Source organism: Papaver somniferum, chromosome 5 (genome assembly GCF_003573695.1).
Source record: "Papaver somniferum cultivar HN1 chromosome 5, ASM357369v1, whole genome shotgun sequence".
NCBI classification, from domain to species: Eukaryota; Viridiplantae; Streptophyta; class Magnoliopsida; order Ranunculales; family Papaveraceae; genus Papaver; species Papaver somniferum.
Window position 1 is genome coordinate 36,785,696 of NC_039362.1, and position 15,749 is coordinate 36,801,444.

Sequence of the window (15,749 nt, forward strand, 5' to 3'; positions counted from 1 at the left end):
AAAATCAGAACTGATGGAGGAGGGGAATTCTTAAACAATGAACTCCAAGGATTTCTTAGTATACATGGAATAATTCATGAAGTTTCTTGCCCTCATACTCAAGAACAAAATGGACTGGCTGAGTCCAAACACATACATCTTGTAGACACAGGGAGAACCTTTTTAATTCAATCAGGTCTCTCAGAAAAATATTGGGTTGATTCTTTTCATACAGCCAATTATGTTATTAATAGACTGCCTGTTAGAAGTTTGGATTATCTATCTCCTTTTTAAAAGTTGTTTGGTCAAAAACCAGATTATTCCTTCTTCAGATATTTTGGTTCATCATGCTTCCCATGGATAAGGCATTATACTACACATAAACTACAACCAAGGAGTGTACACTGTGTTTTTATTGGCTACAGTTCTATGCACAAAGGATACAGATGTTTAGATATTAAAACAGGGAAAGTGTATATCTCCAGACATGTAGTTTTTAATGAGACTTTCTTCCCATTGAGATCTCCAGATACATTACTTCCTGGTATTGCAAGTTCTTCAGCACCAACTGATATTGCTTCTACAGCTTCATCTGACAAGATTTCTGCACCAACACCTGCAACATCAACTTCACCAGCTGCATCCATTGATATTTAATCTACTGATACTTCACACATTGTTCAGTCATCTGATGCTTCCACTACAACAATTTCTGAAAATACTCCAGCTTCTGGTATTTCTTCACTTGCCAATTCACACTCCATGGTAACAAGGGGTAAAAGAGGTATTTTTAAACCCAAAGTCTTTAATACAAAGTATGTTCTATCAGCCAATCTTACTTCTGCTATCCCACCACCAACACCTACTTGTTATTCTAAGGCAATTAGAATACCTCAATGGAAACATTCTATGGAAGAAGAACATACAGCTCTTAAGGATGCAGGCACATATACACTTGTTGCACCAGATCCATCTTATAATGTTGTAGGATGTAAGTGGGTGTTTAGAATCAAATATGAGGCTGATGGTTCTTTAGATAAATGTAAATCTAGACTGGTGGCCAAAGGGTTTCATCAACAAGAAGGAATTGACTACACAGAAACCTTTAGTCTTGTAGCCAAACCAACAACTATCAGACTAATCCTTTCTTTGGCAGTTCACTTCAACTAGGAAATGAAACAATTAGATGTTAGTAATGCCTTTTTACATGGGAATTTAGCTGAAGATGTCTATATGCAACAACCTGCAGGTTTTGTTGATCAAACCAAGCCTCATTATGTATGTAAACTTCATAAATCAATATATGGAATGAAGCAAGCTCCCAGAGCTTGGTATGATAAATTGTTACAAATTCTTATCTCTCATGAATTCAAACCCTCCTTAGCAGATGCTTCCTTATTTGTTCAAAAGTTTGGCTCAAGGATTACAGTTCTTCTGGTCTATGTAGATGACATTATTATCACTGGGAATTCAACTGAGTTTATCAATCACCTTAAGACATACTTTCCCAGTTTATCAATCACCTTAAGACATACTTTCCCATCAAAGACTTGGGCTCTCTTCATTATTTCCTTGGTCTTCAGGTGAAAAAAAATTCAGACAATCTTTTTCTTAGTCAAACTAAGTATGCCTTGGACTTATTGGAGAAATTCAATATGACTGGTGCTAAACCATGTAGTACACCAGTCTCCCTCTCTACTCCACTCACTGCTTCAGCTGGTACTCCATTAGTAGACCCAAGTGAATACAGATCATTAGTGGGTGCTCTACAATATCTTACTTGGACAAAGCCTGAGATTGGTTTTGCTGTGAATCAGGTATGTCTTTATATGCAAGCTCCCACTGATCAACACTTTATTGCAGCCAAGCGAATTCTAAGATACATCAAAGGCACCCTAGATTATGGTATACTGTTTTCCAAAGGTCTTCTTACATTACATGGCTTTAGTGATGCTGACTGGGCAGGATCAATTGATACAAGAAGATCTACATGAGGCTTTTGTATATATTTTGGTCCCAATCCAATTTCATGGTCTAGCAAAAGACAAGATGGTGTTTCAAGAAGTTCTACTGAATCAGAATACAGGTCTCTAGCCAATACCACATCTGAAATTGTTTGGGTTTGTCAGCTACTCAAAGATCTTCATCTCTTGCTTCCTGCTCCTCCATTGATTTCTTGTGACAATCAAAGTGCAGTTTCTCTATCATCTAATCCAGTGTTTCATAGTAAAATGAAACACTTGGCCATTGATTATCATTTTGTCAGAGAGCTTGTCCAGAACAAAAATATTAAGGTCACATACATTTCAACTTGGGATCAAATTGATGATATTCTAACCAAGGGATTGGCAGGACCAAGGTTTTCTACATTCAGAGACAAGCTGAAGGTAATCTCTAGTAGCAACCTCCAGCTTGAGGGAGGCTAATAGTACTGTGTGTTTAGAGTGTTCTCACGTGTGTCTGCTTGTGTGAGAAATGTCTTTCATTGGTTGAGTGTGAGTTTTCTACAGCCTGTCCTGTACTAACACGTGTTACTCTTGTATTAGTCAGGTCTTGTCATATAAATACAGGTTTGTCTAGTCTTTGGATGTAATGAAAAATCTTTTTGTTTTATCATCTTATGAAATGATACTAAATATGACCACTTAAAACTAATATTGACTAGTCAGAACTAATTCTGATAACTAATTTTGACTGATCATGATTTTGTATATTTGGAAAATTCTGCAGGTTTAGATGGGGTGGGGTTAGGACTAATAATGCATCATCAGAGATTGGGGAAGTATGTAGTATATAAATCCGAAAAAGCACATCGTCAATTCTGTTTGACTTTGTAGTTAAAATCTGAAGTGGTATTAATATTGACAATGTTCATGGTTTGGGGTCTAATTGCGGACAACGGTTTTCTATTTGATAACTGAGATCATTTCCACTTGGGCTCAATGGCATCTTGTGTTGTTGTGCTAGGGTATTAGCTGGTTTTTGTGATGCTGCCTATAAAACAGAGTTGAATTGTTTTATTTATGTAATGTCACGAAAATATGAAAATGACCATGGGTATGTTTGTAAGAATAGAAAAGGATTCTTTGATTTTGTGCATGAAGTGTCGGAGAATTATGTCTCGTTTTAGACCTGTTGTCTAATTCATGTGTAACATTCAAATGTAGGATGTTTGATGTATGGTGCTTGCATATTCCGGTTATGGATAGGACACCATTTGAAGGTTATTCCTCTCTTTCTTTTTTCGGAACAGCTTTTATATTTGTGGTAGATAATTGAAGCAGTGTGTTGATGGCTTTGTGTGTTGCAGCTGATGTCTAATGATCATTAAAATATCAATGGTTTCAGATCATGTGCAGCTTGTAGAAAGAACAATCAAATCGGAGAACGCAAGTGCACCACATAGACCTATATATCTTGTTGGAGAATCTCTTGGCGGATGTCTTGCACTAGCTGTTGCAGCCCGTAATACGGATATCGATCTTATGGTAATATTGGCTAATCCAGGTTAGTCAGATTTTGAATCAAATAAAAAGGATTTATCTGTCCATGCGGATTAGATTGATGGGTTGAGCATACTTGGGTCTTGGATATGTAAATTCCATGTCATGTATAGGCATAATGGATTCTTCTGAAATTACTTTTATCGAAAATTGTGGTTATTGGATGCAAACAGCCATTTTCTCATTTGTGATCCGTTGGTGTTGAATGCTCGGCAGCTACATCCTTCAACAAGTCGCCAATGCAGCCTATTTTGCCTCTGCTGGAAGTCATACCAGAGCAACTGCACGCCGGCCTACCGTATTTTCTAGGTTTTGTTACAGGTAAAAGTTTCACATTTCTGTGAATATTCTATGTCCCCTTGACTCGAAAACCTAATTCGTTATTTTTAGTTAATATGCGATGCTGTTTTTTAATTTCTAGGAGGGTCCACATGTAGGCATTATCCAGGACTTTTTGGTCAAATAGGCGTAGTTTTAGAAATCCGTACTATCTCTGAGTTTTACATGGTATTGTCGAACAAAGATAAGGCCGTCTCCTAAGGTATCAGTTGTATAGTAGACAAACTTCGCTTCGAACTTGTAAATTTTGCATGATGTCTTCTAAAATTGACATCTCCAGTTGGAACACTATCTTTTAGGTGATCCCTTCAAGATGGCAATGGCTGTTGTGGAGAAAGGACTTCCTCTTCAACAAGCAGTTGGAGAACTATCAGAAAGTGTTGTTGCAATGTTGCCATCCCTTTCTGTGAGACCCACTCCTGATAGTTTATACATTAGATATTTACGTTATCTTTTCTTCATGAACACCATCTAGTAAGAAATATACTGCAAAAGATCCCTATTCCTTAGATACTTCTCTTGATATCTCGTCAGATGCATATTCAACTAGCCTTGACTACTAAAAACCAGCATTCTAAGTGGGCAGTATTTTCATCTTCTTGACATCTCTCCACCATATTAAGGAAAATCCATTTCCCGTGTCGTTGTACAAAGACATTCATGTGATATCAGAATCATGTTTGTGTTCATGTCACCAGGGTGCAGTAATTTCATGAGCTAATTGCAGGTTCTTGCTGATATTTTACCTAGAGAATCACTTATATGGAAGCTCCAAATGCTTAAATCTGCTTCTTCCTTTTCCAACTCACGTCTTCATGCTGTTAAAGCAGAAGTGCTGGTTCTTGCCAGGTCTGTGCTCAAGAATATCGAGGCCAGATGAATCATTTTAATGATAATACTTCATTTGAATAGGATTTCACATAGTTCAATAATTTAGTTATAATTTTGGCTGATTTTCATTTAGTGGGAAAGATCAGTTGATACCTAGTCAAGAGGAAGCTGAGAGACTTTTTCACATGCTTCCAGCATGCCAAATTCGTAACTTCGCAGAAAGTGGACACACCCTTTTCATGGTATGATATTGTTCTTCATATCGATTGTGATGTAGCATTATCTTATCTCTGACGTCTTTTAGATATTTGCACATGACTAGGAAGATGGATTTGATTTGGTTACGGTCATTAAGGGTGCTGGTTTCTATCGCCGTACGAAGAAGCTTGATTATGTCTCAGATTTTATGCATCCAAACCAGTCTGAGGTCACAAAAATGTATAATTCATACAGGTAATTCATACTTCAGTTTTGTAATTGGATACAAAATTTTATCTGCAATATGAAAAGAATAAAATAAATCACACTGACACTTTTTAGGCAAAAACAAACCTAGTAGGTCATATTTTAAACAGAGTAATTAAGTAGACTAGGTGTTGATTGATGAATGACTAGCACCATAAACCATTCTTTGTATAGAGGTATATACCTGTTGTTAACTAAACAGGTAGAAGAAAGAACACAGATTTACGTGGTTCGGCTTTAGTCTACGTCCACGGAAGAAGAATGACTTAGGGTTTTTTATTATCAATGGAGTTTTTACAAGACTTATATATAGCTTACACATACCACATATCTTACGTACAGATAGCAGCATATCTAGAGCATATCTAGAGAATATTTTCTTCCAATATAAACCAATCATAAATAGAGAAACCAAATATTCTTCTCTGTTCCAACACTCCCCCTCAAGTTGGTGCGAAAATATCAATGGAGCCCAACTTGGATAGAATTCCATTGAATTGCTTGACAGGTAAACCCTTAGTAAAAACATCTGCCAGTTGTTGATGGCTACGAACGAAAGGAGTGCATATTACTTTGGCCAATACCTTCTCTCTAACAAAATGACAATCCACTTCTATGTGCTTTGTACGCTCATGAAAGGTGGGATTTGACGCAATTTGTATCGCAGCTTGATTGTCACAGAACATCTTAGCCGGCTGAGGTGACAGAAAACCCAAATCTTTAAGTAATGCTCGCAGCCAAATAATCTCACATGTTGTTGAAGCCATGGCTCTGTATTCTGCTTCAGCACTTGATCGAGAAACAACATTTTGTTTCTTGCTTCTCCATGTAACCATATTACCACCAAAGAATATGCAGTACCATGTTGTTGATTTACGATCAACTGGACATCCAGCATAATCAACATCCGAATATGCTGTTATACAGTAGCTAGAAATTGAATAAGCTTCATTCTTTGTCATCAAAACTCCTCTTCCTGGTGATCCTTTTAAATACTGTAAAATCCTAGTTATTGCATTCAAATATTTAACACGAGGTGTATGCATATAACGACTGACTAAGCTTACTGCATGTGCTATGTCAGGTCTGGTAACAGTAAGATAAATTAACTTGCCTACTAACTTTTGATATGACCCAATATCACTTAACACATCACCATCATTATCAAGTTTGTTGCCATTTTCCGTAGGAGTATCACAAGGCTTTACTCCCATTTTTCCTGTAGCCTTCAACAGGTCCAACACGTATTTTCTTTGATTCAGAAAAATACCCTTCTTTGAGTAAGCAACTTCTAATCCCAGGAAATACTTCAGTATCCCTAAATCCTTGATGTCAAATCTGGAATGAAGCATTGCTTTAAGATTTCTAATTTCTTGTTGATTGTCTCCTGTAATCACAAGGTCATCAACATACACTAGAATTATAGTTGTACCAAGATTACTTCTTTTAATAAACAAGGAAGAATCGGCAGAGCTCCTTTTGAACTTATTCTGGATGAGTACTGAACTTAGCTTTGCATACCACACACGTGGTGATTGCTTTAAACCATATATTGCCTTCTTAAGCTTGCAAACCATATTGTTCTCTCCTTCTCGAGGGTGTCCAGGTGGTATACTCATATATACCTCTTCTTCTAGATCACCTTGTAAGAATGCATTCTTCACATCCATTTGAAACAATTTCCAATCTTTATTAACTGCAAGAGACACGAGCACACGAAAAGTATTCATCTTTGCAACTGGTGCAAAAGTTTCTGTGTAATCTTCTCCATATCTTTGAGTAAAACCTCTTGCCACTAATCTCGCCTTATAACGCTCAACAGTTTCATCACTTCTGTATTTAATTTTGTACACCCATCTACATCCAACGGTCTTCTTCCCAGGAGGCAACTTGACAATACTGTATGTATTATTTGCATCTAAGGCACGTAACTCATTCTCCATTGGTGCCCTCCATTTTGGATTAGACTTTGCTTCATTGTAGTTTTTAGGTTCTTGATGACTGGATATAGCACTTAGAAATGCAGAGTGTGAAGAACCTACATGATCATAAGTTAAATGTGCCTGTATGGGATACGCAGCGGAATGATATGTAAAGAAATCTTTGTATTTCTCTGGAGCTTTCTTCTTACGACTTGAGGTTCTGACAATTGGTACCACTGGTTGGTGATCTTGTGGAACCATAACCTCAGTTTCTGGAACTTGATGCGGAACATCTTGTAATCCTGTATCATCATCAGTAACACTAACATTATTTTCTGAAGCTTCCTCATGAACTGCTTCATTATGCACATCCAACACTGCATTAGGTAAGTCCACCAATTCTACCCCACCACCATTATCTCTGTGGGAATCTGTTGCAGTAGGTATCTCATTAATAACTGGAAGTGGTGCCAAATCTGTGTAACACTCCCCCTGAGACCGACTGCCAGAGTCACACTGAAAGTAAGCCACTGTTTCATCAAACACAACATCACGAGAAATATGTAGCTTTCTAGTGGGTGGATGATAACAAATATATCCTTTTTTTGTAGATGAGTAACCAAATAACACACATTTGGTTGCCCGTGAATCCAGTTTATCACGATGCTTTGCCTGTAAATGTACATAACAGACACAACCGAAAACTCTGAGATGAGAAATGCTAGGCTGATGATGTTTTAAAACCTCCAATGGAGATTTGAACTCAAGCACACGACTAGGCAGACGATTGATCACATAAGTGGCCGTCAGAGAACCATGAGACCAGAATTTCTTTGGAACATGCATCTGAATCATAAGAGCACGAGTTGTTTCCAGAATGTGACGGAGTTTCCGTTCAGCAACACCATTTTGCTGCGAGGTACCAACACAGCTAGTTTGATGGATAATACCATGACTGCGCAAATAACCTGGAAGAAGACCTTTGACAAACTCAGTGCCATTATCTGATCTAAAAATTTTAACCTGTGCATCAAATTGGTTGCCTATCGTACAATGAAAATCCGCAAATACAGATGAAACTTCAGTTTTGGATTTGAGTAAGTAGATCCATGTAGCACGTGACAAATCATCTATAAAGATAACAAAATATTTATACTCATCATAAGCATCAATTGGAGCAGGACCCCATAAATCAGAATAAATTAATTCAAAAGCCATTGTAGCTCGAGTCACAGAATTAGGAAATGGAAAACGAGACTGTTTAGAAAATTGGCAAACATCACAGACTTGAGACTGAACAGGAAAGGTGGGAAAAATCCTAGACAAAACACGACTGGAAGGATGTCCAAGTCGTTGATGATAAAGAAACTGCGGAGTAGCTCTTTGAGTGAGACATGCCATGTCACTGGAGAGTAACAGGTACAATCCATGAGAAAATATGCCTCTACCAATCGTCTTCTTCGTCTTTCGATCCTGAAAGATGACCGAGGTAGGGGTAAATGTAACATCACAATTCAGAGAATTAGTGATTTTGCCAACAGATAACAACTGAGTAGGAAACGATGGAACAACAAGTGCATTAGATGGCGGACAATCTGGAAAAAAATTCACTTTCCCACTGCCCATCACAGGAGCAGTAGAGCCATTAGCAACAGAAACATCTTTATGAGAGCTGCGAATAAATGCATGAACTGATGAAGGATCATTTTCCATATGATCTGTAGCTCCAGAATCAATAATCCAGATGTGACGCTTGGAAACAGGCGTAGTAAGAAAGGCTAGTAAGTTACGTGAAGTATGTGTGGCCTTGCGCTCAGTCTTATTACCCAACTGGTTAAAGAAATCCTTCAATTGTTCTATGGTGAAGGATGAGATATCAGCTACAGCAGCTCGAGCAAGATTATTTTTGTCAAAATTAGCTTTAAGATGAGGATAAATATCCCAACAACGATCCTTACTGTGACCAGTTTTATTACAATGATCACAATGAAAAATTTCTCTCTTACCCTTAGCACGAGAGTTCTTGTCCTTATCAAATGGCACGGCTCTTCGTTTATCATCTTTGTAGCTCATAAGAGCACTGGATTCAGCTGCATCCAGGTCTACAATGCTTTTAGAAACATGATTCATAACTTTCTTACGTGTCTCTTCACACTGCACAGTCGCACAGACACTAGACAGACTTGGCAATTCAGCACTCATGAGAATAGTGCTTCTAAGAGATTCATACTCTGGTTTGAGGCTACTGAGCACATCAAAGATTTTATCCTCCTCAACCCTCTTCAAGAGAGTTTTGGCATCAGTTGTATGAGGACGATAAGTATCAAGTTTATCCCACTTCTTTTTTAAATAACCAAAATGCTCAGTAAAACTTTTCGTACTTTGTGCAGCCTCAGCAATCTCACGTTTCAACTCAAACACCCGAGCAGCATTATTCCGTAAGCCATACAGACTAGCAACAGACTTCCACAAATCCTTTGCAGATTCTGAGAACGAGAAAATTTCTGAAATATGTGGTTCCATCGACTGGAGAAGCCACGTGCGAACCAGTTGATCATCAGCAATCCAATCATCATACTTTGGATCTTTAGCATCTGGACAGGTACTATTCTCACCAATATACCCAGATTTTCTTTTACCCCCAAGAGCAAGAGCAGCAGCCATGGACCAGCTGACATAATTGACATCATTCAACAAAACAGAAGTTAATCGCAGACTAGTATTATGATCTGATTGTGCCATAGTAAACACACAGAGAAAACAAACTTGATGACAGAGTAATGGCCAGGATCGTTAACGATCCCCTGATACCATGTTGTTAACTAAACATGTAGAAGAAAGAACACAGATTTACGCGGTTCGGCTTTAGCCTACGTCCACAGGAGAAGAATGACTTAGGGTTTCTTATTATCAATGGAGTTTTTACAAGACTTATATATAGCTTACACATACCACATATCTTACGTATAGATAGCAGCATATCTAGAGCATATTTAGAGAATATTTTCTTGCAGTATAGACCAATCATAAATAGAGAAACCAAATATTCTTCTCTGTTCCAACAATACCTCTATCATATCAAAATTTAATATAAGAGCACACCAGGCAACTTATATTTTGATCGAGTTTAAATGTGATGCTTTATCTCGTCAGTGAAAAAACTATTATCGTGATTCTTAGATGGGTTGATGTGGCCGCTAATCCTGTGATGCTGTCAACATTGGAAAATGGAAAAGTTGTTAAGGGTCTTGGAGGGATTCCCAGTGATGGACCAGTTGTGTATGTTGGCTATCACATGTTACTTGGGTTAGAATTGGGTCCTCTTGTATCCAGATTCTTGGCCGAGAAGAATATTGTGTTGAGAGGGATTGCTCATCCAATGATGTTTGGAAAAATTTGGGAACGAAGTTTACCAGATTCGTCACCGTTCGACGTATACAGGATTATGGGAGGAGTTCCAGTTTCAGCAAATAACTTCTATCGACTCCTCTCTAAGAAATCTCATGTTCTACTCTACCCAGGAGGGGTACGTGAAGCTCTGCACAGAAAGGTAACCTGTCCTTGTGATTATACCTATACTATTCCTCTTCCGCTTACTCTTGATATACGTCTTAGAGTAGCAAGCCGGAAGAAATTGAGATTTATTTTTCCATAACAGTACTTCTTGGCACAAAACTGAACTCCGTGTGATCACTGCATTATTGATGCTTTTACTCTTCTCACATACCCACTAGTCTGTTAGTTATTGATTTGTGAGTTCCTCAACACTTTCAGGGTGAAGCGTACAAGTTATTCTGGCTGTCATAATCTGAATTTGTCAGGATGGCTGCTAACTTTGGGGCAAAAATTGTGCCCTTCGGTGTTGTTGGAGAAGATGATTTATTTGATGTAAGAATATTTTCTTTTCTATTTTTGTCACAAAATGTTCTGCTCCACCATGCATCTTGTACATTGTAGTTGCTGGCTAGTAGTAGTCACCCTATTGGATATCAGTTAATCGAATGTTCATTTTGTCAGGTGGTTTTCGATTACGATGACTACATGAAGCTTCCTTGGTCCAAGGCATGGGTTGAAGATCTTAACAATGGACGTGTTAGGAAACTGAGGTAATCTATGAACTCGGGATATGTTCATTAGATCCCGAAAATCAAAATTTCTGTACTCCTACTTAAAAAGGTTATCTTCCTCTTGAGTTCTTTTCCTCGAAAACAACGTACCTTGATATAAAAAAAATCATTGTTCATAGGAGTGAAGCTAAAGGAGAGGTTACAGAAGAACACCTCCACTTTCCTGGGATACTTCCGAAAATTCCAGGACGATTTTACTTCTTGTTTGGAAAGCCGATTGAAACTGAAGGTACAGATCTATAATAATCTCCTGCAGAACTTGCTATCCCTTGGTTTTGAACAATAACTTGCTATACCTGCCTATATATTCTTAGAATCTAGATATGGTTATGAATAGTCTCACAATTGTGTAGACTCTATGATCTTTCATTGAGTATTTATAATAACAAGTTTACAAAGAATGAGGAAGAATACAACAGAAATAAAACTAGAGTGCAGGGTTGTTTATCGTAAGACTCGATCCTAGCTGAAGACTAGCAACAATATAGACGACTGTGTCTTGGTCATAGCTGTAGTGATGACTTTGTCTTGGTCACGGTTGTACCACTGGCGTGGTACATTGGGTGAATCTGTCATATCATGGATACAAATCCAATACCCCCCCTCAAGTTAGAGCGGGAGTAATGTGAGGCTGAATGCCTAACTTGCCTGCAAGACGTTTAAAATGATCCACTCCAAGTGGTTTGGTGAATAGGTCAGCTAATTGAGCTGCTGATGGAATATGAGTTGGTTTGATGAGCCCAGAGAGAAGTTTTTCGCGAACGAAATAGCAGTCAATTTCGATGTGCTTAGTCCGTTCATGAAACACTGGGTTCTCAGAAATGTGAATGGCAGCTTGATTATCACAATAAACTGGAATGGGCTGAGGAAGACAAATACGAAGATCAGTAAATAAGTAATGGAGCCATTGTAGTTCAGAAGTTAATCTGGCTAAAGCTCTGTACTCTGCTTCAGCAGAGGAAAGGGAGATTGTGGGTTGTTTCTTGGATTTCCAAGAGATAAGACTATCTCCAAGCATCGTGAAATAGCCAGTCGTGGAACGACGAGTAGTTGGGCAACCTGCCCAATCTGAGTCAGTATAACCGACAAGAGTGAGAGAGCTACTGGCAGAGAGAAAAATGCCATGACTGACGGTGCCCTTAAGATAACGAACAACACGATGTGCAGCTTCCAAATGAGTAGAACGGGGTTGCTGCATAAACTGGCTTAGATAATTTACAGAGTAAGTGATATCAGGTCGAGTGACCTGTAGGTAGAGAAGCCGGCCAATAAGGCGACGATAGACACTAGGATCAGGAAGAAGATCACCTGAAGTTGGTATAAGTTTGAGATGTTGTTCCATTGGAGAAGGAGAAACCTTAGCATCTAAAAGGCCAGAATCGTTAACAATATCAAGAATGTATTTGCGTTGGCAAAGAAAGAGACCCTCGGGAGAACGGGAAACTTCAATGCCCAAAAAATATTGCAGACGACCAAGATCTTTTAGTGAAAAATTGAGATGCAAGCCTTTGCTTCATGTTGTGAATAGCAGAATCATTATTACCTGTGATGATAATATCATCAACGTAGACTAAAATATAAATAGAAGTGGTACCTGAATGATGGGTGAAGAGAGAATAATCAGCTCGAGATTGAATAAAACCTTCTTGCAGTAAGAATGCAGAGAACTTAGCAAACCACTGACGAGATGCCTGCTTGAGTCCGTAAAGAGATTTATGGAGCTTATAGACACGAGTATCTCCCTTTTTCTGAAATCCAGGAGGAAGTTTCATGTAGATGTCTTCATGAAGATCACCTTGTAAGAAGGCATTATTAACATCCAGTTGATGCAAAGACCAATGGTGAATAGCAGCAATAGATAATAAGACACGGATTGTGACGAGTTTAGCAACAGGAGCAAAAGTATCATGGAAATCAATGCCCTCCTGTTGGGTGTACCCTTTAGCAACAAGTCGTGCTTTACGACGTTCGATTGTGCCATCTGGACGATATTTGAGTTTAAAAACCCATTTACAGCCGACGGCAGATTTGCCAGGCGGAAGATTAGTGATGGTGAAAGTGTCATTATCCAAGAGTGCAGTGTGTTCTTTAACGATGGCATCACGCCATTCTGGAATTTTGATGGCCTCCGTAAATGTACGTGGTTCCTCATTGGTAATGACAGATGAGAGAAAAGCACGATGTTGCGGGGAGAATTTGTCAAAAGAAAGATAATTGGTAATAGGATAAAGCGTATTGGAAATACCTGATTGAACGGAGCAAACATAATCTCGCAGATGGGTTGGAGGGTGAGATTGTCTAGTGGATCGTCGTGGTAAGTGCTCTGCATCAGACACAGTAGGAGGTACAGAAAGTGTAGGGCTAGAAGGCAGGATGAAGGATGAACTGGAAGGAGAACTGGTAGAAGATACGGGAGTAGTAGTATGAGGAGAAAGAGTTGATATAGGAGGAAATCCCGTGGTGGGAGGAGATGCTGTGGGTAAATCATCATAGTAAACTTCCTCTGGTGGAGAAGAATGTAAAAAATCAGTAGAAGGAAGCTGTGCATCTTTAAAAGGAAAATATTGTTCATGAAAAACGACATCTCTGGAGACAAAAATAGATTTGGTTTCAAGGTTTAAGATAATATAGCCTTTATGGTTACGTGGATAACCCAGAAAGACACCAGGAATTGCCCTGGAATCAAATTTGGAGGAAACGTTTGCATTCCTGGCAAAACACAAGCAACCAAATATTCTCAAGTGACGATAAGTGGGTAACTTGCCAAGTAGAATTTCATGAGGAGTTTTGTGTGAAAGAATTGGAGTAGGCATTTTGTTAATCAAATAGGCAGCCGTTAAAACACATTCTCCCCAATAATCAATAGGAAGATGTGCTTGAAAACGAAGGGCTCTAGCCACATTGAGTAAATGGCGATGTTTACGTTCAACAACTCCATTTTGTTGAGGAGTGGACACACAACTGCGTTGGTGATGAATGCCCCGATCAGCAAACCAAGTCTGGATAGCCTGAGATAAAAACTCAGTCCCATTGTCTGACTGGAAACGTTGCAACAGAGGCAAGTATGGTACTGTGGTACCAGTGGAGATGTGTGAAATATGATGTGCATATTGGGTTGCAACAAAGTTAGTGAAAAATTTGATGAAAGTAAGAGTTTCAGACTTTGTTTGCATGAGAAAAACCCATGTGCAGCGAGAAAAATCATCTACAATGGTTAAGAAATAACGTGCACCATTAGAAGTAGGGCTGCACATGGGCGGGTATGGGCGGGTATAAGCTAAAACCAACCTCGCACCCACATACTGCGGGTTTTTTTTTCATAACCAACCCCGCACCCACAAACAGCGGGCGGGTTTTGTTACCCGCCCGCTACGGGTTGGGCGGGTATGGGTTTAAACGGGTTTAAACCCGCTTTATATTCAAGTATTTAGAGTAACTTCTATTCTCCTTGATTAAGTGAGAAAAAAAAACCAAAACACCCAAAATATTCATATCTAGGAAGTTCACTGATGAAGATTAAGTGTTGAATCTGTTGATTTTTCGATTGTTGTCGATTTCTGGTGAAGATTCGAAGTTGTTGTTGTCGATTTCTGGTGAAGATTTCTGGTAATTGTCGTTCGTAGGTGAAGAAGAAGAACTGAGGAGGAAGAAGAGGAGAGGCCGAACAGAGAGAAGAGTGTAGAAAGTGAATAAGGGTTATCAGTTATCATATCTACTAGTATTAGGGTTTCATAATGGACGACTAGGATTAGTTTTATCTAATGGTATATAATCTGCGGGTTTTTTGGGCGGGTATGGGCGGGTATTAGCTTAAACCAACCTCGCACCCACAGACAGCGGGGTTTTTTTTTTTCATAACCAACCCCGCACCCACAACGAGCGGGTATGGATTAAAAACCCACGGACTTAGCGGGTACGGGTGGGTTTGGGTATCGTGGGCGGGTCTTGTGCAGCCCTAATTAGAAGAGGGTGTAGAAAAAGGTCCCCAGATATCACAATGAATTAACTCAAAACAACGTTTGGAAGAAATTTTATTCGTATGAAAAGATAATCGACTTTGTTTGGCCATGGGACAAACATCACATAAGGAAGAATTACTTGAATGAATATAATCAAAAGTACGACAAAGAAATTTAAAACGGTCTAGGCTAGGATGACCTAGACGACAGTGCCAGACATCTAAGGTGGATTTATTACATAAGGCAGTAGGTGATGTTTGCTGCTGTTGATGAAATTGAAGATGATATAATCCAGAGATGAGACTAGCCTGACCAATCACTCTCTGTGTGACTCGGTCCTGAAAGAAACAAATGTGTTCAAAGAAATAAGCAACACAATTAGATTGACGAGTCAATTGACTGATAGAAATAAGATTAAACTTGAAACTTGGAATATGGTGCACATTGGAAAGTTTTAGCGTAGGGGAAAAAACCACCTCACCAATGTGCTTAACCACAGAGAAGGAACCATCTGGTAATTGCATTTGAATCAAGGAGGTGACAAGCATATAAGAAGTAAAAAACTTTAAAGAATTGCAAATATGGTGTGTAGCACCACTGTCTACAAACCAGGGATCAAGGAAG

The 15,749-nt window shown here is 38.8% G+C and overlaps 1 pseudogene; it reads left to right on the top strand.

The window, feature by feature from the left end:
• Window positions 1-741: 741 nt before the first annotated feature.
• On the top strand, window positions 742-11,503 carry LOC113278950 (annotated as a pseudogene).
• Window positions 11,504-15,749: the final 4,246 nt, after the last annotated feature.